At 49.1% G+C, this 22,437-nt stretch overlaps 1 protein-coding gene and 1 long non-coding RNA gene across 5 annotated transcripts in view; one reads left to right on the forward strand and one right to left on the reverse strand.

Moving 5' to 3' along the window:
* Positions 1 to 22,437, reverse strand: part of Pxb (putative Hedgehog signaling attenuator pxb) — a 229,434-nt gene that overhangs the window by 202,962 nt on the left and 4,035 nt on the right. The gene's annotated exons all lie outside the window — the stretch shown is intronic.
* The window catches only part of LOC139992274 (uncharacterized), a 201,145-nt gene that overhangs the window by 33,737 nt on the left and 144,971 nt on the right, over positions 1 to 22,437 (forward strand). The gene's annotated exons all lie outside the window — the stretch shown is intronic.

Consider the following 22,437-nt stretch of genomic DNA (forward strand, 5'->3'; position numbering starts at 1 on the left):
CGTGGACGCGCCACTTAAGAGGCGAATAGGGTGAGCTCGAATAATACGCGACACGAGTCGACGTAAAGATCGCGCTGCAGATATTCGACGATGTTTACGCGTGTCGAGAAGATCGATCCGCGCGTTGTCATTTCGATAAGTGCTTCAGACGCTTCGTCATTTCCCCGCGCTGCTTATCCATCGCGAAACGTAACAAGGCGAAGATTTTACCCAGACGACGACGAGATCGCCGGATTAAATTCCGCCCAAGAGTCTCGTCAAATCGAACAGATGGCGGCCGTGTAAATAGAAAAGCAGACGAACGTAGTGGCTAAGCCGGAAAGTATCGCGCGATGCGCTAAGGGTCTCGTCGACCTCATCGTCGATGGTATATTTCAACGACGTATGGACGGAAATGACCTAAGGGAAGAGAAGACGAGCCGACGGTGGTAGACGACTCCCCGAGGAAACACAACACCTAAATTAACCGTCGAACACACCCCTGTCGGGTTTGGAAGTGCGCGCAACGCCTCGAGATACACCCTCGTTTGCAAATTGAAGAAGCGGTCGCTTTATCCGCTCTCCCCGCGAAGCAACCAAATGGAACGAATAAAGGAACGCGAGTAGGTGAAGCGGGGCTGGAGAACGGCGCGAGAGCGAGTACCACGAAACAGGGCCACGCATAGGCTTTCCATCGGCCGAGAATTACTCGTGGAAGCTGGATGAAGTGCTCTTCTCCGTTCGAAGAAACGACAATTCAATTTGGAGGGGCGCGACCAAACAGGAGAGGACGAATTGCAACGAAGGGGGACACTAAACAGCCCATTGTCGGGGAAGTGGCGGCTCGGGTGGTTCTTAAATCGACCGCCTTACCCCATTTTACCGCGTGCGCCACGTGTGCGCCACGGTTGTGTCGCGAAACGAATGCGAGAAAAAAAGAGTCGCAGAGACTGGGTTGGAAAGACTGGCGATCGAAGGGAGAAGGACGGTGGATAGAGAAAAAGGGAGAAGCTCTTGGTAGTAGGTTTGTCGATGCGAGACGCTTTGTTGGAAATCGTCGTTTCGCGCTGTTAACCGCGTCGAACGGACGGAAAAGAGAGAGAGGCGGGGGAGAGACGAGAGGAAATAATATCCGCGCTCGTGGAGCCAGATAGATGCGCGAGAAGAGGCAAAGGACAACGACGACATGGCCGAAGAAAAAAGGGAACGAAGGGCAGAAGGAAGACGGACGGACGAACAAAAAGCGCGAATGTCCGTTGGCCGTCGTTCGCGTTCGGCCATTGAGTTTGCCTAACGGACTCTGTGCAAACACTGCCTGCGAAAGTCTTTGTTCTGAACCGGAGATTTATGCCCGTTTCACGTCGTTGTCCGGATTTATACTCGGGCCCGCTCCCACCGCGTGCCTGCGCCCTTTTTTCCCAACTCTCATCGCGATAGCAGCGCGAACAACGTGCAAATAAAGTAGTCGCGCCGAGGTTCGCGAGCACATCCCTCTACGGTAATCAAACCAGCGAAACGAAAGGGACGACGAGATTTTATGAATCTCATCGCGGAGCACAAAAGGCTAACTTGCTTTCGCTGTGTAACGTGTCTCGTTACCGGGCCGCGTCAGCCGCCAGTCGAGAATTTATTCGCGCGTGTTGCGATTCTTTCCGCGGACCGAGAGAATCCATTTACAAAAACATAACTACCGCGCGCGCGCGCGCGCCAAACAAAGATGCATTCAGCCTGCTGGAAATTAGTTCTTTTGACCGTCGTTCCACCGTTAACAGCTTACGACGGCCGCAAGACGCGAGCGAGTTGGTTACTCTGCTAAAACCTGGCGCGTTTGTCACTTGTTACGAACTTATACGTTGACAAAGAAGCAATGTTTTTTTTCTTTTTCTTTTTTTTTTTTTTGCAAGTACGCGAAAATCGCGAAAGGGATTCCGTAAGCGTGGCACGTGCGAGCAGAGGCGAGTTAAGCCACTGGAGAATCGAAACTCCTTAAGGAAGTGTATCGGCAAGTCTCGTTTCGCCGTTTGCTACGAAGCAGCTCGCGTTCGTGTTCAACGATCGTGTACGACTTCTGTCGACGCTGCGAAAATCGCGCCTCGATATCGTTTTGACCTCTCTCGCTGTGGCAGCGTCTCGTTCACGCCACGCTCGAACCGTCGTCGTTATCGCAAACATTTCGGAACTCGGCGAGCCGAGAATCTCGTGAAATCACGGCAAGAGCAGGACTCGGTGAAGTTCTCGTTGTACGAGCGATCGTTTGCGAAGATTCGTCGTGTGCCGCGAAAAATGACGGAAAACGGCGGAGATAAGGAAACGAAGGATTCGACGGTTAACGTGGTCGGTTTTTCCACAGTACCGCGTGTCTCTGTGTCGCAACATTCGCAATCTCGCGGGTGGTCGTTTTACATCGTTTTATACCATCGCGCTATGCACGCTGCGTCGATTGCCAAAATAAATCCGCAACGGCCGTTTTCGAACGCGGATCGTTTTCACAGAAAACGAACGGAAAACTGTTAAACAACGACCTCGTTGCACCAGTGCGAGAGTTTTCAATTAGACGAAAAGTTAGTTCGTTTCGGCGAAATGACTCGGATACGAGGTACAAAAACGCAGCGAACAAGGAGCAAAGGCTTATCAGTGGTACGCGAGACTGATGAAACGGATCTTTGACCAACGGATTAAAAGAACAAGGCTGATTATCGAGAGAGAGAGAGAGAGAGAGAGAGAGAGAGAGAGAGAGAGAGAGGAAGTCGCGTGGCGTGCAGTTATGCGTCTCGTAATTACGTTTTCCTGAGCCACTGTTCGAAACTCGAACCGGACTGCTGCTCGTTTTTCAGGCGCATTTTCATGCGAGCTTTTTCCACCGTTAATTTCAATTTTGCAACTAAACCGGATGCACGCGCTGATTCGAGCCGAGCGTCGCTCTGAAAGACCCGTAGAATTGACCGAAATGAAGCCAACGCGACAAAGTTCCAAGCAAACGAAAAATTCACATAATTGAGAATATGGCAACACGAGTATGAAGCGAACTCGCGACGTACGCGAACGCGCCCGTTTCGCTCGTCCACGATTTTTACGAACGCAAAATAGATAAATCTCGCGAGAACAAAATTTTTGTCTCATTTCGCATACATTTTTCGCTTTCTGAATAGCAACGGCCCAGGCAAGGTAGTAACTTGAGCGACGTCTCGACTCGGAAAGAAGGCAATTCCGAACTATCAAAACGAACCAACGACTAAATTTACGCGGAGACAAGGTTGTAACCGGCGGCAGCGATGGAAGGAAGCTCGCAGGGAGGTGCAAACAGTTTCGTTACAGAATTAGTGTCGCCAGCGAGCAAACGCGGTGGTGTTTCGGCTGGTGTCGCGACAGCTCTTTCTCTTTTTGCGATACCGGAAACACGACGTGGCGCGGATGAAAACGCGACGGAACCGACTATGAATGAGTAAGAGAGAAAGTTGCAACTCGTAGCTCGAGAATAGTGGTCGTTCGCCGCACGGCCGGTGCCGAGGAAATGGCGACGAGTTAGCACTTACTGTCAGTCCCGAATATTATATAGGGACGCGAGTGGCGTGCAAGCACGAACACGGTTACATTAATATCCGCGTTAACGCCATGCCGTTGCGCTCTGCGCGTGTTCGGATTTTCGAGATGTGCGAGCGCCGATAGCGACTACGACATACGTAAAATCCCGACAGAAACAAGCAACACCAGCGGCTGCTGATTTCCCGAGCGGATACGACTCTGCGAATGATTTAAAAGCGGCGTGAAATCGACCGATTTTCGACCTACGCGCATCTACTATCGGCTTCCTAATGAAATTAGAAGATATTCTCCGCGAATGGAATCGCATCGAAATGCTATAAATTATATATCGAGGAAAATAAATGTCAACGTACGATTAACACTGTCCTGGGGTAGTTTGCAACGTGGAGACATACCGCGTCGTGTGTACGTGGTACACAATTGTGAGATTTCGTTATGCCCCAGAGCATCTTGTAACTTTGCGCGATATCGTGGCGAAGTTGCGAGGTGTCAAAACTCTTTGCAACTTGGTTCAGGCGTCTCGCATTTTGACGGCTTAGGGGCGTGACGGTGCGACATCGTTGCGAAATTTCAACAACGGTTAGGACGGTTTGCGACCACGTTACAAAGTAGAAACGAAAGAGAAAAGCTCAAAGAGGGAAGATCGAATGGAAGCGTTTAAACGGTCTACTTTATTCTGGAGGATGGTCCGGGGGCGATACAATCGCGCAACAACCAGCTTTATTTGCCAGATGTTCCTTCTTCTCGAAACATATCGCAGCGCGAAACAAGCCGAATCCACTAACGCGAGATTGGATAGCAGCGTAGGTGTTCCCTCGACTGCATCGAGCTCTCATACACGGTCCTACGATTCTTCGAAGCGATAAAGTTGACGGGAGTCAGAGAAAACGCGTTAGAGGAACCTCTTCTTCGAGGACGAAACGCGTTTCTCTCGATCTTGCTTCTTCTCATTTCGCCGCGATTCACCAACGAATTTCTTCGTACGGTCGTCCGTTCGAAATAAATCTCTGTCTCGTCGCGTGGAAAAACTTCGCTTCACGATATCGCGCATCTTTCAGTTCGAACGGACCGTGCCTGATTCCATCGGAACGTTTCGCCGGTCACGATTTTATCGCGCTGCATTTTGACGGATATTAAAGTTTTCTTTATCATCCTGTCTCTCATCCTCGTTCCATATTTCCCTCGAAACATCCAAGGATTTTTAGACAACGAGACAACGCGTATCCTTGGGGGAAAAAAGGCTCGCGAGTCCATTATTTCCGATTGCAAGGATCGGTATTTGGAATGCGAGCGTTAGCTGAGTTTCAGTGTGTCACGTTGAGTTTTCCGGGCCAACGAGGAAACAAAAACAGAGAGACCGAACTAGAAGCCTGTTTCGCTTCGAGAGTTTTTTGACTTGCCTTTTTGTTGCCTGGACCAAATGTTCATGTACACGCAACGCACATATCTATAATATACGATACATATACAAGGTCGGCGTACAGTGCACGCATCTGCGACATTGGCAGAACGAACAACGTTCGATTTTCATGCGACGCGGTGGCATCGTAGCAGGTTGCACTCGGCAATTTCATTCTGGTCCCGGCGATTTTTCTCGCTGCTCGCTGCAGCCACATCCTGTCGCGAGTCCTCTTTTGGCTCGCACGCGAAACCATTAGCCGCACGGGGACGATCGGTGGCTCGCTGCCTCGGGCTCTCCGTTTGTACTCGATACACTTGATAAAAATCAAACTCGCCACTCGTCTGTAGGCGGGCCGTGACGCAGCCGCAGGCTACGCTCGGCAAATTTGGCTCATTTTAGTACCGCTGCAACCAGCAAAATAGAAATTAATTTCATGGGGAGAGCGGAGTCGTGCAACGAATCGCCGCACACTTTACCCCTCGTTTCAACGAAACGCTGTTCATAATCGTGAATTTATTGCTCGTTCGCTGACAGATATCTATCTATAGTTGTAAAGGTCGACGAAGAAAGGGACTTTGACGACGCGACGTACAATGTAAACGGGAAATTCGAGACGAGATTACGGTGTATCTGGACGGTGGAAAAGTCTGCGAGCGAATGATGTGGAAATGTTGAAACAAGAACGATCTACATATAGCCGTCGATTGGATCAGTTACGTGCAATTTTAATGAAAAAAGCGTCGGCCCGTGTCCCAAAAGGAATTGTTTTCCATTATAAAAAGCGACGTTTGAGTTTGATTAAAACAACAGCGAGAAAAATCAAATAGCGCGGCTGGGAATTGGCACGAGCCTCGTTGTTCGTATTGTTATCGAAAATATCGGTTAAAATTAATAACAGATCGATTCCTTGCTCGACCGCGGCGAAATCTAGAAATCGCCAAGCTTAGAGCAAACGTCAAACGCTGTACATATTACGGCCCATATCTCCATATTCACCGCGGCCACTGCAATTTTTCACCGACTCGAATACTCGTCCACATATATTTTATTAATCGAAGAGCAATTTAGCCGCGCCACGGTGACAGGGTAAAGGTAGCGAGCAATTTTCCCAACGTTCGATTCCAATCGCCAAAAGTATCGAATTTTCCGTATCGAGTGAACAAAGGCCAGCCAGTGACGCGGCTTGAAGTAGTTCAAATAACGCGGAAGCTGTTCCATGAAAATTATACGATTCTGCGCGCCAGAGGACGCGATTAAACTCGTTGAACAGAGAAGGGTGGCCGGCTACTGGCAGCATTGGGTGGCTGAGCCGTGCACGCCACTGGGTGAGCGGGCGAATGGGTGGCGAGTGGGAATCGAGCAGCGTGTCCTCGGCATAGATTTTCGTCGGATAAAATCGTCGCTGATACCTTGATCACGGATGCGTATGGATAGCTTTCACAAAGCGATCGGCCAGGGTGCGGTCGTACGGAAGTACAAACGGTACAGTTGCAGGCTTATCCGTTCCGCGGACCGGTCATTGTCACTCGTATCGTTGGCGCACAACGCCGATATTCGTTCGTGCATTAGATTAATTGCGCCCAGTGCCGCATCGGGGAGTCATATCAATACGCGCCACCTTTGCGGATAATTCGCGGATGAGAATTTTGTGGCCGGTCGAACGAGTCGATAATTTTCGACGAGAACGAACGTCGGCATGCGGGTCGTTACGTCCACCAGATCGCTCTGGAAAAGTAGAACGAGTCTTTGTTTTTGCCCTTCATTATCTCTCGTCTATGCATCAGCATGTATTATTATAACACAATGCACCGTTGTTATCGTTGTAAACGTTGCAGCGTATCGCGCGCCCCTATAAATATTGCCATTGTTCCGGTCAGCTTGCAATCACGCCGAATTTTCCACGGGTAATCGAATATCGCGCCATTTCCTTGCTGGAATTCGAAAGCTCGGGGGAGGGACGATCCGGTGATCGAGAAAATGGAACGCGATTCTTTGACGTAGCGGGCGAAACCGAATCGACACCGAGCCAGCCCCGTAGAGATCCACTCGATTTTCCATGGATGTTGTTTTTCATAGTCAATTACGCTTCCATTTAACCGAGTCTGGTTTTCACGGATGTCGTAACCGGCGAAATAACTTTCGTTCGTCCGTAGTTCGCTACGGTGCCGTTCGACTGAAAATAACGAGATTACTCGAATCACGTGTTTCCTTTTCTTTTTTCCCTTCCACGTTTCCCGATCGTTCACCCGTGTCCTTATTACATCAACATGGAAAACTAGTAAACGGAGACGACGAAAGCTTCGAGCCGCGACTCGACTTCGGTTTCGCCAATTTCGAATTCGTTGGTCACACGAGCGGCCCTGTGTTACGTAAAATCGCCTATGCTGCTAGTTGCGTTTGCGCGATACGCGTGCATCGCCGAGATGTAACTTCAGAAATTCGCACGGTAACTGTTGGAATACAACGATATTTCACGCATAGGCACAATACCCTTACACAGGCACCCGCACAGGCATTTGAACAGGACACTCACACAGGTTATACTCATTACTGTATGAGAGAGTGGGGTTCAAAGTATTTAAGGGATCATATCTCTATACGTTATTAATTATATCACTCATCAATCAATCAGGTTCTGTAGCTCTGTTTAATAAACATCACTGAATATTATTTCAACATAAACATTGTGTCTTCCACAGATTATTAATCTGAACTTCAAGATTAAATTCTAACAGTAACTCATCGAGCATCCTACTTTGTCGGATCTTTCCTCGCGGGGGGAATTAGCATCGCTGTATCGTTGCAGGTAGTCGGTGATCGCGTATCGTACGAGTTATCGAAATATCGAAATTTCGATTGTTATGTTTTGTCTCGCCTTGGCGAAATTACGCACAGAATCGAAGGATCGTAAACGACGAAGCACTCGAGGGAGACTGGCAAGGATGAGGAATTCCAGGGGGGAAAGTATGACTTTTAATGCACATCCTCGAGGCGTCTCGCGATTATTCCACGTAAACGACGAGATTAAACTGTGCTCGAAATCCAGTAATGGTTCAGGGATGAAAAGTTTGAACGCTCGACTCTCGGTCGTTGGCGCTGGCGAAGTCGAAATTTAAAGTCTCCGAAGGTTCTCTCTGCAACCGGGGGTGGCTGCAGCCGGAGGAAGAAAACTTCCCTTCGCCGGTCGGTGCTGGGATTAAGTTCGAACAAAAAGGATCCTCGCGTTGGAAGTTCGCCGGGCGGCGAGCATAAAGAGAAAAAAATTCACGGGAATTATTCTGTCGAGCATTAATTTCATCCGATTGCCGTGCCGCAGCAGATTCTCGCGGATTTACGATCGGGGGAAGTCGCAAACACTCGAATCCTGGCCGGTTGTGTCGAAGCAATTTACCGTTTCTCACGAGATAAAACTTCGCTTCTTTCTTGAAAATGAAAAGATCTCGCGTCTTTGGCAGTCTCGCGATTTTAATTAAGAAAATCAGCGTTCCGATGGACTCGGATTGTTGCTGAATCGTCCGCTTTCGCGATCTCGGTGACACACATTTCGCGGAACAACAAAGTCCGTAGAGATGGTGCGCGTCCACGATATCCAGCTTCGTTGTTCGCCGCAATTAATTGCATTGTTCCTTCCACGGATCGAGGAAAATCGCTGAAAATTACCTGGCGGCAATTGTTGCGTGCGGTTCGATTGAAAGGCGGAAACGAAGACGCGAGTTGCAGTGTGTTTAGCCGGGGAATCGGCCTTCGTTACGTCATAATCGCACGCTGCTACTGCCGAAGGCCATTCACTGATTTTCACCAGTGGATTTCCGCGATATCGCAGCTTAATCGCAGACGCCCGCGTTTTCGCGTAGCAATCGCGACTTTTCGCCGCGGTGTTTATCGATTCCGTGCAACACCAGCTGCCAGCTCGTTATTCGAAGCACCGGGCAAACGTTGGCTGTTACATTTTCCACGCATATACGTGAACAACGCGTACACGTGTCGTGTAAGTACACACACTGTTACGTACTTGCTATAACGTTCGCGAGCAAACCAAATAAACGGGTGAGCTCGTTCCATGGAGAAACGCAAATGTTCGCTGACGAGTGTCCGAAACGACGAACCGATGGTCCAAGAAAGCGTGCTAAGAAGCAAACGGCTTAATTACACGCGATTATCCCGGTTCACGCCTACGAAATATCGTTCCCACGAAATTTAACGTTGTGTTGCGTGACAGGTGACTACGCACACTGCCTATGTAATTATTTACTCATTTTTTTACGGGATGGATCGCTTCTGTGCCGAAGTAGAGAGGCGGAAAAAATACAAAAAATACGCAGTTGCGGTGAAAGTATCGATCGATAATGAGTCGGAACGAATCGACTGGCGGATGAAGCGATCGGGAATCGGGTTGATCCGAAGGGTGATTCCACCACGAGGTGGTCGGCCGGTGTTGAAATATATCGCCGCAAACCATACGCGCGATATTAAAAATGAAATATAGGCCTTCGAAAGTCCGGTGGAACCGCGTGCAAATAAATCGCGCGGAAACGTTCGCGGAATTGAACGACGGAATCCGGAAGAACCGGCGTTTTTTTTTTTTTTTTTTTTTTTTGAAAAGGAAAGTACACCACAGAGGAATGCATTATACATTCGACTAAAAACTTTGTTCGTCATGCTATAACGAAAATTGATCGGATCTTCGAGATGAAACGATGCTCGTTGATGAAAGATAGTAGTGAAACCACGGTCGAACCTACTGGAGAGATTAGTCACGCTGATTAGAGAATTAGCAAGAAATAGGCGGTGTAAGTGTGTTGTACAAGTTTCGTATTTGTGCTTCGTCATCGCGAACCTAAGCGTGGAAACTTATCATCGAATATCTTGGATCACGACGAAGTAAAACTAAAGGTAAAACGAACTAAGAAACTGGAACAAAGAACGGTCTCTGAATTATTCGGAAATTCGTGCAACAAATTCGTGGCTTCCCAGCTGGAAGCCACGTCTACCATCGACTATAACCTCCGTTTGTTGGATAAGAAAAATTACGGGCTGCCGGTTGAAATTCTCATCTGAAATTCGTGTACACCGATGCTCCGGCATTTGCGTGGGTAAAGTCAGGACGGAACACGGCACGTCCGGTACACGTAACGGTTACTCCGACATAAATTATTAATGAGTACACACACCCACGATAAAACAGCATCCAAAAGCAACGGCACCGGCGACAACGGTAACGCTAACAGATAGCTGTTCTCCTGGTTATCCCGGACGTTCAAGTTGCATCGAGTCTACGAGAACGGGACTAAGTCGACCAAGAGTGGACAAGTTGTTTTGGGAAAGTTGCCGCTTCGATAAAAAGACCACGATGAAATTGAATAGCGCATCTCCGCCCCTTTTCATATTTCAAACTTAGCGTTTACTTTCTATACACCGTAGAGGTTTTCCGTGTAGTTTACGCGTTCGCCCGTGAATGAGAAATTGGCGACGCGGGTCGTGATCCACGACATGTCCAATATAAGGACCGCCAGTGGTAATAACTATACGAGAGACGCGTGGAAAGCGAGTCCAGTGCCGTAACTAAAACCAGCCAGCATCTGCCAGCGCTATTTTATAAATATTTATACTCGCGGTGGCCTGGTATATTTAGTCGTCGACCAATCGGTTCCCGTGGAATCTCAGAATGAAGAGCGGCAATAGTTTTGCCGACCGGCCAGGCCAGGAAGGACCACGTTATTTTTAACGGCGCTCCAACTTTTTCACTCTCACCCGAGTTACGGGTTACTTACTTGCCGCAGTCGCTGCTCGTTGTTCGCTTTTCCTTCGCTTTTCTCCCAACGAACGCTCGTTTGTTTGTCAAAGCTTCTACCAAATAATTACGACGATCGATCCGTCGACTCCGTTCGTAAAACTTGTATCTTTCCGTGAAAATGTCTGGTAAACTCGGTTGTCGCGACCGAGTATCTGGCTGTTTCGAAACAACGAGGAACGCAGAAAATTTCCTGTCAGGCTTTTCTCTCGATTTATCGACAAATATTTAAGAAGACAGGCTCGGGCGGTCTCGACGGCGCTACGTCAAAGCCGCGAGAAAATTCCTTCGAGATCGAGGAGAAACTTTTTAAACGATTAAATTACCTGGCGTGTCGCGAGCCCGTCGCTATCGACTTCCCGTCTCTCGGCCATCGCATCGATACGAACGAGCATCGATTATATGCGTCGCTCTGTTAATGGAGGCGTGCATTACGAGGACTAACGCGAATCATCTTAACGACCACCGTGTTGCGCAGGGATACAACACTTTTCGCGATATAAAGGTATCCAACTGTTGCTAGGTCACTCGATTCCTCGCTGATGGATGAATCTCTCGATAATCAAACCGATCAACGTCGCTTTTCACCACAGATTCGTCCAAGAGCATGGAAATACCCCGATGCGAGAACGAGATGTAAGTTGTCGGGGAAAAACTTAATTTTTCGAACGACAAAGTTATCGTGCCGAAGTATCGATTTCTTGATCGAGCAAAGTTCATGGAAAATTCGAAAGGAAACTCGAATACTCACAGCTTCGACGATAAAATAGGAGAATCAGAATAACGTCGATGGTTGAATCGAGTCAACGTGAAACGTCGATAACGGAAGGAACGTTGAGGGAGGTCACGGTGAATCGATTAATCGACTGTCGCCTGTCGTGTAGCAGGTCCGTCGAATTCTCGGAACGCGTGCACGGGTGCAGGAACGCGTGTTCGCGCTGACATGTTGAACGATGTTTAAGAAACAGCAGCTGATGTCTGCAGCGTCTCTAAAGCTACGTTACCGATGTCAGAGATCAGCCACGTCATTCATATACGCTCCACCGCTACCTATGCCCTCGTAATTCGTGGCCCTTGCTCCCCGGCCTAACTCGAATCATCCTCTTCGTTCCATCTTCGTAGCGCCAGACACAACTGTTTCTGTTCGTTACTGGTTTCTGTATGACATACTTTTTATTAGTATCCTAGCGCCAGACTTCTTACATACGTTTGAACATTGATTTATTTCATCGTGTTCCACTTATATGTGTACCTCTCGACTTACGTCGTTTCGGAGATCTTCACGAGCAAACAACTTTACGACCCTGTTTACACGATCCTCGTATTAACTTCTTACGCTGCGCGTCTCTTCGATTTCTCTCTACTTCAAACCTGAATTACACCGAGAGATTAAAAAGTCTACGGTTAGATGAATTTCTGGAAAATTTGAAAGCGCTTCGTGCTTAAAATGCTGCTATAATTGAGAATGAAAATAAATAAGTGGCGAAGACAGGATTCGAAGAGGAAGTACGAGTACGCAGAGGAAGTTGTTTGGCAAAGTATCTCCGTAGTAACGCGCGTGAACGCAACATTTTTGATGTTTTGCACGCTTCGCTTGGTTCCTGGGGGCACTTCCATCCACGAGAGCCCAAGTTATCGTCGAGTTACTGCGCGTCCGTTGCAACGACGAACTTAACCAAACCTGGAGCGGCGGAGTCGAGCGCCATGCGAATGAACTTGATTAATTGCCCGACTGAGTCACGAATTAGCGTGTGAACGAGAGAAGCACGCCGATGTGTCAGTTAAACGAGTGACGAGAAGGATAGGAAGGATAGGATAGAAGAGAGAGAAAGAGAAAGGCCGATGGAGAGAACCAGCAGGAAGTTTCGACCCGGCGACCCACTTCAATCGTCTACACGGTGATCGAGTGGCAATAAAAAATCGATTTCCAGTTGGACCCGTATTCGCGTGCCGTCATTTCGAGCGAATTTCCTAGTTAACGCGACGCGATGGAACTTTTGATCGCGAAGCCTGCTTTCGAAAGCGATGTGGTTAAGGGTATGCAGCGCGTGGAGGGTTCGTCGGAGAGCGAACGAACGACGTCCGATGGCAGACAACGGGGCCAATTAATCTCGCCAGGGAAGCCAACCTCGAGAATCTTCGTTTTCTCGGACAGGTTAATCCGAAAGGTGAAAATATTCGGGCGGCTTTAAGACGAGTCGTTTCAGCGCTTCGGGGAATTCGCAGCTTGCTCGTATCGGGTTGGAAGAGGGGGCGAGAACCGAGGGAGAAACTGAAAAAAGTCTATCTTCCCGAGAGCGATATTATCGGTCGGAACTATTTTTTATTCGAAACGACAGGGGTGAACGAGAGAGAAATCGTTCTTGCCTCGCGTTGATTAGTTCTGTTGCACGATATCTCTCGACCCTACCTTCCAGTCCCCAGAGGAAACTAGATCGAGGAATGCACACCGTCGACACCAACCTACCCTTCTATTCTCTGTCTTTCTCTACCATCTTCCATTTCGTTTCATCTTCCATCGCCGTTTCACTCTTCTATTCTCCCGTTTACGTCGGTTCCCGCTGTTTCTCTTTCCGCGCCCTTTCGCCCGTTGACTCACAAACTCTTGTGGTAAATAACCCTACGCGGAAAGTTAATGCCGCTAGTCGACCGCGCTATGTAACTTCACGCCTGCAACATCGATTACAGATCGCCTCTAAAACGATGTGCCATCGGCCAACTGGAAGAACGACAGCAAATCCAGTTCCGCGACGTCCTCAAATTTTTACTCGGATTAAACACGTACGAACGTGGTTTTTAGCTCGCGCGAAAACCAAATCCATTCGTTTACCAGCTGAATTAAAATCCTCGACCAACTCTGTTCGTAGCTCTTCGTTTTGCTTATCGCTCGCTGCCCGACAACTTTTTCCCCGCTATAGTTCGCCAACATAAAAGTGGCGGGTTGCCCGAGTCGCCTGCAAAGTTTTCGAAAATCACCGCGCACCGAGAAGAAATACTTTCTCCGTGGAAAATTCGAACCTGGAACTAGCGAGTTGTCAGGCCGAGAACATACGCCGGCGGTTGGTTTGCAGAGATCTGTAGCAGACAGGCTGCAGGGAGAAAGAGCAGAGCGAATCCGGGGTGATAGATAACAAGATGGTCGTGGCCCCTGCTCGTACACCCTGCAACTTCGGCCCACCACCGATAAATTATTCGACGCGCTGTTTTCCGCCAAAGATTGTTTTCCCTTTGCTGCGCTCGTCCGCGACGCGCCACAAGAAAGAAGAACGTTGCACGCGCGCGTTTGTTCGCCGGGGTGCCTGCTTCGGGGTGGTTGGCAAGTTGAAGAGGGTGTAAAAACTACGGGGCTGCCAGTAGGGCGTCGACGATGGGGATGGGTAATCCAATGTTATTCTGCCTTTCAGTCAACGACACGCGTCACCCTCGCGCGCATGTTTCGCGTCAAGAGACCAGCGATTTCGCGCGTTCGAAAAATGACGAAATTCTTTGCCGCGTGGCATTTGCCAGTCGAAGCTAAAACCGAGACGCGAGCGAAGAAAATTTCGCTACACGGTCCCACGATCTTGGCGAAAATCTAGTGCCATTATCCGGCTTAGCGCGGTCCAAAGTTTCGTAAATTTGTCGCAGTCCCCTCAACGTCAAGCAGCAGACGTCAGCAAAAATAAAGACAATCTGCGCTAATGCTCGTATTCCGTTGATTTGCGATCGCGCCCTCTCGGAATAGGAAGAGGAAACGAGGAGCCAGAGGGAATCGAAGAATTTTGTCCTCCGTCGACCCAGTCGCAGCAACTACGTGTATCCATGTACAAAGTAGTCTTGTTGGGTGCACAAACGACCCGGTTGCGAACCCGCGCCAACAGAGGGGTGGTCGCTCGCGGAAGGGATGGGTAATCTAATGTGATCGCGCGACACAGTCGGCGGCAGTAATTTTAAAAGGGGGATGCCGAGAGTCGCGGCACACCGTGAGCGAATTTGCGCATGAAAGAAGCAACGTGCTTCCGAGTGCCCTACTCCAGACTACTCGAAGGGGGTGGAAAAAGCGGGCCAACGGGGCGTGATCCTTCGGTGGGAAGGAAGAAAAAAAAAAGAAGCGGGTTCTTTCCCCTGTCGTTCAGTAGCCAGATGCGCATACATCGGATCCAATCACGTGCGTTTATTTAAGCTGTTTGTTCACCAGACCAGAAGAAAAGTGCGTCGAGGGGTTCGTTCGCTAGCCTCGACGCCTTCGTAACGAAGCAGTTTCGATGCGAACCGTATTCTTCCCTCTTTGATCCTGTTTCTCTTCGTCGACTATCTAACGATTGCACTCGCTCTCCAACCGTAATTCGAATCGCCACAGATCGGAAAATAAAGTTACAAGAGACACGCTCGAATAACTCCGGTGAGAGAAAAAAGAGAGCGACGGAGGAGGGCAGAGTTCGACGTAACAAATTCTGACCCGATGTTCCGATAACGCACGGACCGAGATTACGTCATCCTGGTCGGATGGTGGACGATCGGCTCGAAGCGACACGGCCAGATCGGAATGCAACGGGAGCGTAACACCTCGAGGAACGATCGGATATCGCGACACGCGCGCGTTTGCACTCCGATAACAAAGTTGCGCTCATGTGTAGCAACTGTGATAAACGATTGGACTACCGGGAACCGTCGCGTCGAGACGGCGATAGTCGACACCACGACCTGTCTAACCGATAACTCGTAATCGTTTGGCTCACGAGCAATATTTACGGAGCGAGGCGAATACGCGTCGCCTCGCCTCGATAGGGATATCGCAGCCTGTCGACGAAACATCGATCCACTGCCTACCAGTGTTTACTTTCGATAGACGGTTTTACACATCTACGCGAGATTACAGTCGTTTCGGGACTGTAAAACCAAGAAAAATGCCAGGATATTTCGGCAAGCCGACCGTATATATCCTTTCTTTTTTATATCCTTTTACGACGGGATTCGTCTGATCGCGATGAAAGAAAAAGGCGAAGAAGAGGGAAAGGAGAGGAAAGATAAAGAGAAGGAAAATTGCAAAGATAAATACGAAAATTCGAGGGTAGGAAGGCAGTCGCGAAGAGGGGAAATCATTTAGCGGCTTTGATATCTCTTAATACGTCGTGAAGGACCACCCGGCGGGATTAAAAAGAGGATCGACCGGACCCGGGGATGCCGGCGTCGCTTATGTCACTTAATTGCGCGTACCACCGCGTTAAAGGGACTCTTTGACGAGGTCGATAATTACTGTCTGGACGAGCGTGTGTATACCACGGACGTCGGTGACGAGGAAGAGGCGTACGACGATGCGATTTCGAGCATTCAAGCGTCGTTACTTTGATTATTTCCCAGGTTACTGGGTGGCCGCGGTTAATTTCACGTTCGTTAGTTGCCTAAAGCAGCGAGAGTAACGGGAAAGTTATTTACCGATCCTACCAGGAAAGGCATGGGAACGTATGCAATACGTTACACACGCTCGATCGACGAAATTGTTTCGGCTTTTTTCGATCGCCGCCTCTTCCGCTCCGTTCCCGTTCCTCGTCCATTTCCCCGTAACCCCAAAACAATATATACAAGCGAACAGAGTGGGCCGGATAGATTTTTCCTACATACTCGGTTAATTACACGAGCTAAATAGTCGCATTATACGTAACGCTAGAAGTATGTATATATATTCAGCTGCTGTGGCAGCTATCGTAACGCAAATAACGCTATCGCGACTTCTAGATTTCAGTCGACCGTTTGCAGATTCTTGGCGGGAGGTGACCAAACAACGCAACTCGCACAATCTCACGCAACTTCGAAACTGGTCCGTAGAAATCCTCGTCGGTTGATGCACAAACAGACCCGTTGATACGTTGAATTCCGCGAACGCATACGCGCGTCCATTCCATCGAATCGCAACAGTGTCGCAAGGAAAACAGGGATATCGCATGCATAACAGGAACGACCTCGTAAGCGTTTTACGGAACGTCGTAAAGTCGCGAATCTCCTAACGGAAGCGATTTCCGAACGCCGCGCGGATACACACGGCAGAACGAAAACACACACGGAACACCGGCCGCGGAAATAATCAGCGTTTGATTTATGGCGAGAGACTGAAATTCCAGCACGCGAATTGGAGCGATGAAAGCGGCACTCCTGTCGCGTTTACACGCTACCGAGAGGGTACATGGGACCGGGAATCGACGGGATTGTCCGCGGACAAAAGATCCGCGATGCAAGGATCCATCGCGGCTTTGCAAGCCAGGATGGTTGATGGCCACGCGCGCGATGGTTACGGGTGATTTGTGCGCGATTGTTCGCGTCCCGCCGCTTGTACACACACGACCGGCGTGGCAATCGGCGAATCCCACCTCTGTCTGCTCCTCTGTCTCTCTGCGTTTCTCGTTCGCTTATGCAGCTCGATAAATCGATCCTCTCGACGAAGGTCAAATTTGCCTAGTAAATATTTTTCAAAATCCGTGGCGAAAGTTGAAACGAATACCGTGGTGGCTTCTCGCGGCGACGTTTCTCGCAAGAGAGCGTGGAAAGTTCTCCGGGAACAAAAACGCCTCGGTTCGTAGTCCCGAATCCGCAGCATGGAACTTCTCGCGATTCCATGTTGAACTTGCTAAATCTTCGAATCAACTTGTCACACCGAGAACCGTATTATTTCCGTGTTTTTCCAAAGCTGAGAAAATAAGCGCAGGATGAACTTGTTGATCTAGCGGCAGCGAAAGGCTTGCAGCTACCGTGTTCGACGAGACGACACGTTTCCCTCAGCCAGTCGATTTTATCGATCGATTAAAACGTCGACTATGACAGAGCGGATGCCCGGTTGGACACACACACGCGTGTAAACATATAAAATTGTGTATTATATACGGTAACGTAACGTTTCCAGCTCATACATAGAGATGCGAGTGATTTCCATACATATCAGTTTCATTTCGTTCGACCGCGCTACCCTACGGTGCCACTGCATAGCTTCCACGATATCGCGCAACTATGGGGGAGGCATTGTAACGTAGGCGTCTAATCTATGGGTATATCGACGCGCTCCGCGTTTCACCGGAGCCCCATCGAGCGACAGATGTCGGCCTTGCACTGCTCCTAACGACCGCGGCAAATGTTATTACTCCTTTTTAATTCGATTTCGTCTGCGTTGCGCGGGGGTTCTGCCGCTAAAAAAAAAAAAAAAAAAAGAATTCACCCTTCCGAATAGGTTCGTGACCTGTTTGGGAAAACACTATTATTATCGCGGATCAAAGTGCTTACGCGCGTTGCGCTTCTACAGGCTCCAGTTTTTCGATTCTTTCGAGCGTGTGAGTCCGAGGAAACGCTGTAGCCGTCGAAGCAACTGGTGATTTCGAGTCGAGCGAAAAAAACTCGATCGTCCAAGACGAGGTTCGATGTCGCAAGTCGAGTTAGCGGCGGATTAAATGACCGCGGAAGTACAAGACGCGCGTTCTTAGCGGAAAACTAGAAAGTCAGAGATATATATATGAAGATAACGAGTAATTTTCACAAGCGTCGAGCATAGCGGCGAATGAGTCAGTGCTTGGATAATACGATCGCACAGACAATTTCCATAATTGGAATTCATCTTTACCTTCTACGCTGGTGTTCGCGAATCCGGCGCGATCGCTCCGAGTTTCCCTCGTTCATTGCCGCCGCCATTCGATCGTCCAGCAAAGACCGTCCCACGGTGAGAAACCGAACGCCTTCGACTTAAATCTCGAGGGGTCTGACTGCAAAGGACGGACAGACGAGAAATAAATAACGTTCGTAATCTCGGTCCGGCACTCGCTCGAGTATTACGAAAGTTTTCGGCGCAGTCCATGGAACTGCTGTTTGCTTTCGAATAAGCTGCTCCCCCCGAAAACATCGTGGCTCCGCTTTTTTTCAAAATCCGGTTTCCTATACATCCGCTCGCTAGCGATTTGTCAGCGAGCTAACGGTGCAACGTGAACCGTAACGCGAATCGCTGCGCGAGAACCGTATCGCGTTATCGCAGACCGTCGTTTGCTTGTTCATTAACCCTTTACACTGCTATGTCGCGTGTGACTCAACATGAGTTTTTATCTCAGCAGCTCCTTTGTCGAGTCTCACTCGACGTTCTTTCAGTCCCATATTTTTTTCTGAAACGTGCGAAAGAAAACCAGGATTGCATTATGAAAATTGTTTCAAGATATATCATACACTTAAAAATTACAAAATACAATAGCGTAAATAAAACTGGTATTTAAGCGAATTTCTTTCTTCCTTTATTTACTTAAATTGTCTTACCTTTTAATTAAAGTAAATTTCAAATAAAATACTCAAAAGCGCTGAGAGCTGCTGGTAACGAAATTGAAATAAAATTCGCAGTTCAAAGGGTTAAAACGTATTCACGTTGTTTACCATGAAGCAACGCGAAACTTCAGATTTTCCATCGAAATGAGAAATACGCAAGTTGCGTTTTCGATTGAAAGTCGATCGAAGCTAAGCAAGGTTGTTGTCGTTGCTTGCTAAGCCGCTCCAAGTTCAAGGTCGCGTGAAATTTCGTACTATGATTTACGAGGCTATAAAAATATCCGAACCACCTTTAAAAGAAGAGTGCCTGAGTTTACAACAGCGAACACGACGTTCATGGTGGCGATAAAATCGGCCCGCGTGTGATTGATTTCTTAATGATTGCTCGGAGGACCCATCGCCCCGCCCTCTCAAGTACGGGGGGCACCGATAATGCAAATTTCTACCGCGAGGGTTAGGCATAGCGGTGGACGCAGCAATTATGCATAGCGGTGTCGGCGAGCTAGGGTCTCGCGTTGCTCTGACAGCGGCAAAAGTTAGAGAGAAACGAGGAGAGAGGGTTGCGAAGAGCGAGAGAGACAGAGAAAATAACGGCAGGACGAGATGTGTACAAGCGGGGGGTGTCACTCGCAGCTGTTTCAACCCCGTGCCACGACCACCCCCAAAACGAACGAAGGAGTAACAGCAGTCACTCGGTCATTAAGGGGCGTGATCGTTGTTTGATTGCGGAGGTTGAACCTACCTTTTTCGCCGTTTCGATCGTTCAGTTTACCCCTCGTTGCCTTTGTCTATGTCATAATATTATAAAACACTTCCATGCCTCGAAAATTACACGTTGTCCGAACGGGAAGTTGGAAAGAACGAACCGTTGTAACTACGTGTTTCATTTCGTTACGTTTTCAGCGTATGACGTTCACGGATGTATCACGAATCTCGCCAACGTCCCCTAATTTCCAACGCATCGTTTAAAGAATTCCGCGTATCCGACTGCAACGTTGCAGTCGATTCGGCACGAATCAAGAGATAAGCGACCACGAGACGACCGCGGATTCGCATTATTTTTGTCCGCGATTTAACCGGTAATCGATACGCTATTTGCATAATTACCGGGAAGCGTGCGGCGATCTGTTCGGGCGCGTCCATCGACCCGCAAAAACTAACGCCGTAAACGCAAGGTTCTGTCTGGTGGCAGCTGCTGATTCTCCAGCGTTCGGCAGTGGTCTTTTCTTACGAGCCTAAAAATTCATAAAAAGAAAGAGAAAAATACAGTTGGCTTGAAATGAAATTCGCGAAACAGACGCCGCCGTATTTCTTGTCTCTGGCGTTTCGGTAGATGATCAAGGATAATTTAAACGCAGGGGGACGTGCACAATTTCCGATTCTCCCTCGTGCCTGCCGACTCGATCGCGATATAAAAGCGAGGGTTTCGACCTCCGAACGATGAGGTGTTGGAACGCCTCCAAAGGCGTCTTTGAGACATGACAAGCTCGTAAACGTCCGCCGCGTGGATGTTTGGTGAGACGTCGTGTATTCCTGCGAGCGACCGCCCCCGCGCGAGATATAAATTAAATCGACTTGTCACCGGCCGCCGCCACTAAATAATACTTAGCGCTGGATTAACGCGCCGCCTTTACCAGCGAGAATCAGCCGGCAGCGCAGCTCGACCTCCTATTTTACAAGAAGACAGGCGGCCGCCTTCGAACACGATATACACGCGCGAATCATAGCGGCCAACTCGCGCGTGATCGCGACCGGTGGAAAATAAACACGACGATATTTTATCCGAAGCTGGTACAGTCGCTCGAAAACAAGCTCGCAAGTCTTGGTTTGTTAGACGAAACGCGATCAACGGTGGCGAGAATTAGGACAGTCGATTTGTACTGGTCGTTGGAATTGGAAAGCGGGGGCGTGAAATGATCGCACGAGTCGAGCCACGGAAGAGAGTCTGCGAAGGAACGCGTCCGAGTGTATAGAAGAAAGAAAGATGGAAGGAACGTGGTCGGCGAGTCGCCAAGAGCGAGGAAAACGACGGCGGAAAGGAAGAATAAAGGCGAGGAAAGTTGACTCGTAAAGGGGAAGGGAGAAGGGAGCGGAGAGGCAAAGGAGATCGCTGCTAGGCTGTCGCGACCAGACGAGCCAGCCTCGAGATCCGAAGTTAAAGTTTTCTCGGTGATGACCGGGCCATCGCGGCACCGTCGATAGAACAGGGAAGGAACGTTTTACGATAAAACTGTTCGGATCCAATTTATCTGACGCGCCACGCAGGAAGAACTGGGTCGTTTCCGGGCCATCGTTCCCTCCCATTTTTCCGCCGGGCTTCCCTTTCGTACGTTGGCTCGCCGCTCTGTCCAGCGGATATATTCCGCGACTGGTTCTCCACTAATGACAGACGCCACGCTGCTTTCCATCGCGGGATATTTAGCCGCACGCTGTCCGAAATCGAAAATCAACACCCCAAATTACTTCTTTCCTGTTCGTTTTTCTACTTTCCTCTCTCCTTCTTCTCAAACGAATGCCCGCTCGTTCCGATTCCGATCTTTTTGGAGATTTTCTCTGTCAAGGAATTTGCTGCCGCTTCGCCAGATACGCGGTAGCTGGAATTTTCAACGTAATTCGTTCGTGCGACCTAACTTCCACCTCTTACAAGTGGATATCGTTAGTGGATATTGCCATATACACGATTCCGCCAATATTCATTTTGCTCGCCATGGCGTTCAGCCAGGAGCGTTTCCCGCGAGCTCGGTTATTCTGCCGGTTGAAATCGAAGCCCGATAGCGTGTCGTTCGAATAGCGATCGTTATCGTGTCTCGGGGACGCGAGCTACCGTGAAATCTCTCCGTGAAGCCCGAAGAGACTCGTTTTCCCTCCGTAAGCGAATTTTCTTTAACGGCGCGGATGGAACTACGATCAGAAGCACCGCGTGTCCCATTATATTCGCCGTTACGCGGATATCTAATTAATTCGTTTCTTTCGACGGCGCGTTAAAAAACCGTTAACGAGAAGGATGCGCGATAAAGCAATGATTTATGCGGTAACTTAGCGTTTGAACTCGCGGAGAGTCCACGGAGGCAGTATGAAATTACGACGGCAACGGTAGGAAGCTCGGGTGACGTTGACTAATATCGGAGGTGGGAAGCTTTTGATTAAGAGCGTCTTTACACCTTGCCGCGACCTCGGGGCGGATCAACGGCCGAGCGGAGCCGAGTAACAACCAGCGGACACTTGGATAGCCGCGCTTAAGTGGAAACCGTTTATTTCTCAGATTTTCCCTGCAATCCGTGGCAAGCCAACGATGAAAAATTTGATGAATTTAGGGTCGACGAGACCAGAGCGAATAGGTGAGCCGAAAGGGAAAATACGCGAAGTGTCGGGAGATCGTGTTCGATATCGCAACACAGTGGAGTTTTGGTGGAACCGTGAGCCGAGAATTGGTAAGTTACACGCGACGGGCCTATTT

This window comes from Bombus fervidus, chromosome 11 (assembly GCF_041682495.2).
Source record: "Bombus fervidus isolate BK054 chromosome 11, iyBomFerv1, whole genome shotgun sequence".
NCBI classification, from domain to species: Eukaryota; Metazoa; Arthropoda; class Insecta; order Hymenoptera; family Apidae; genus Bombus; species Bombus fervidus.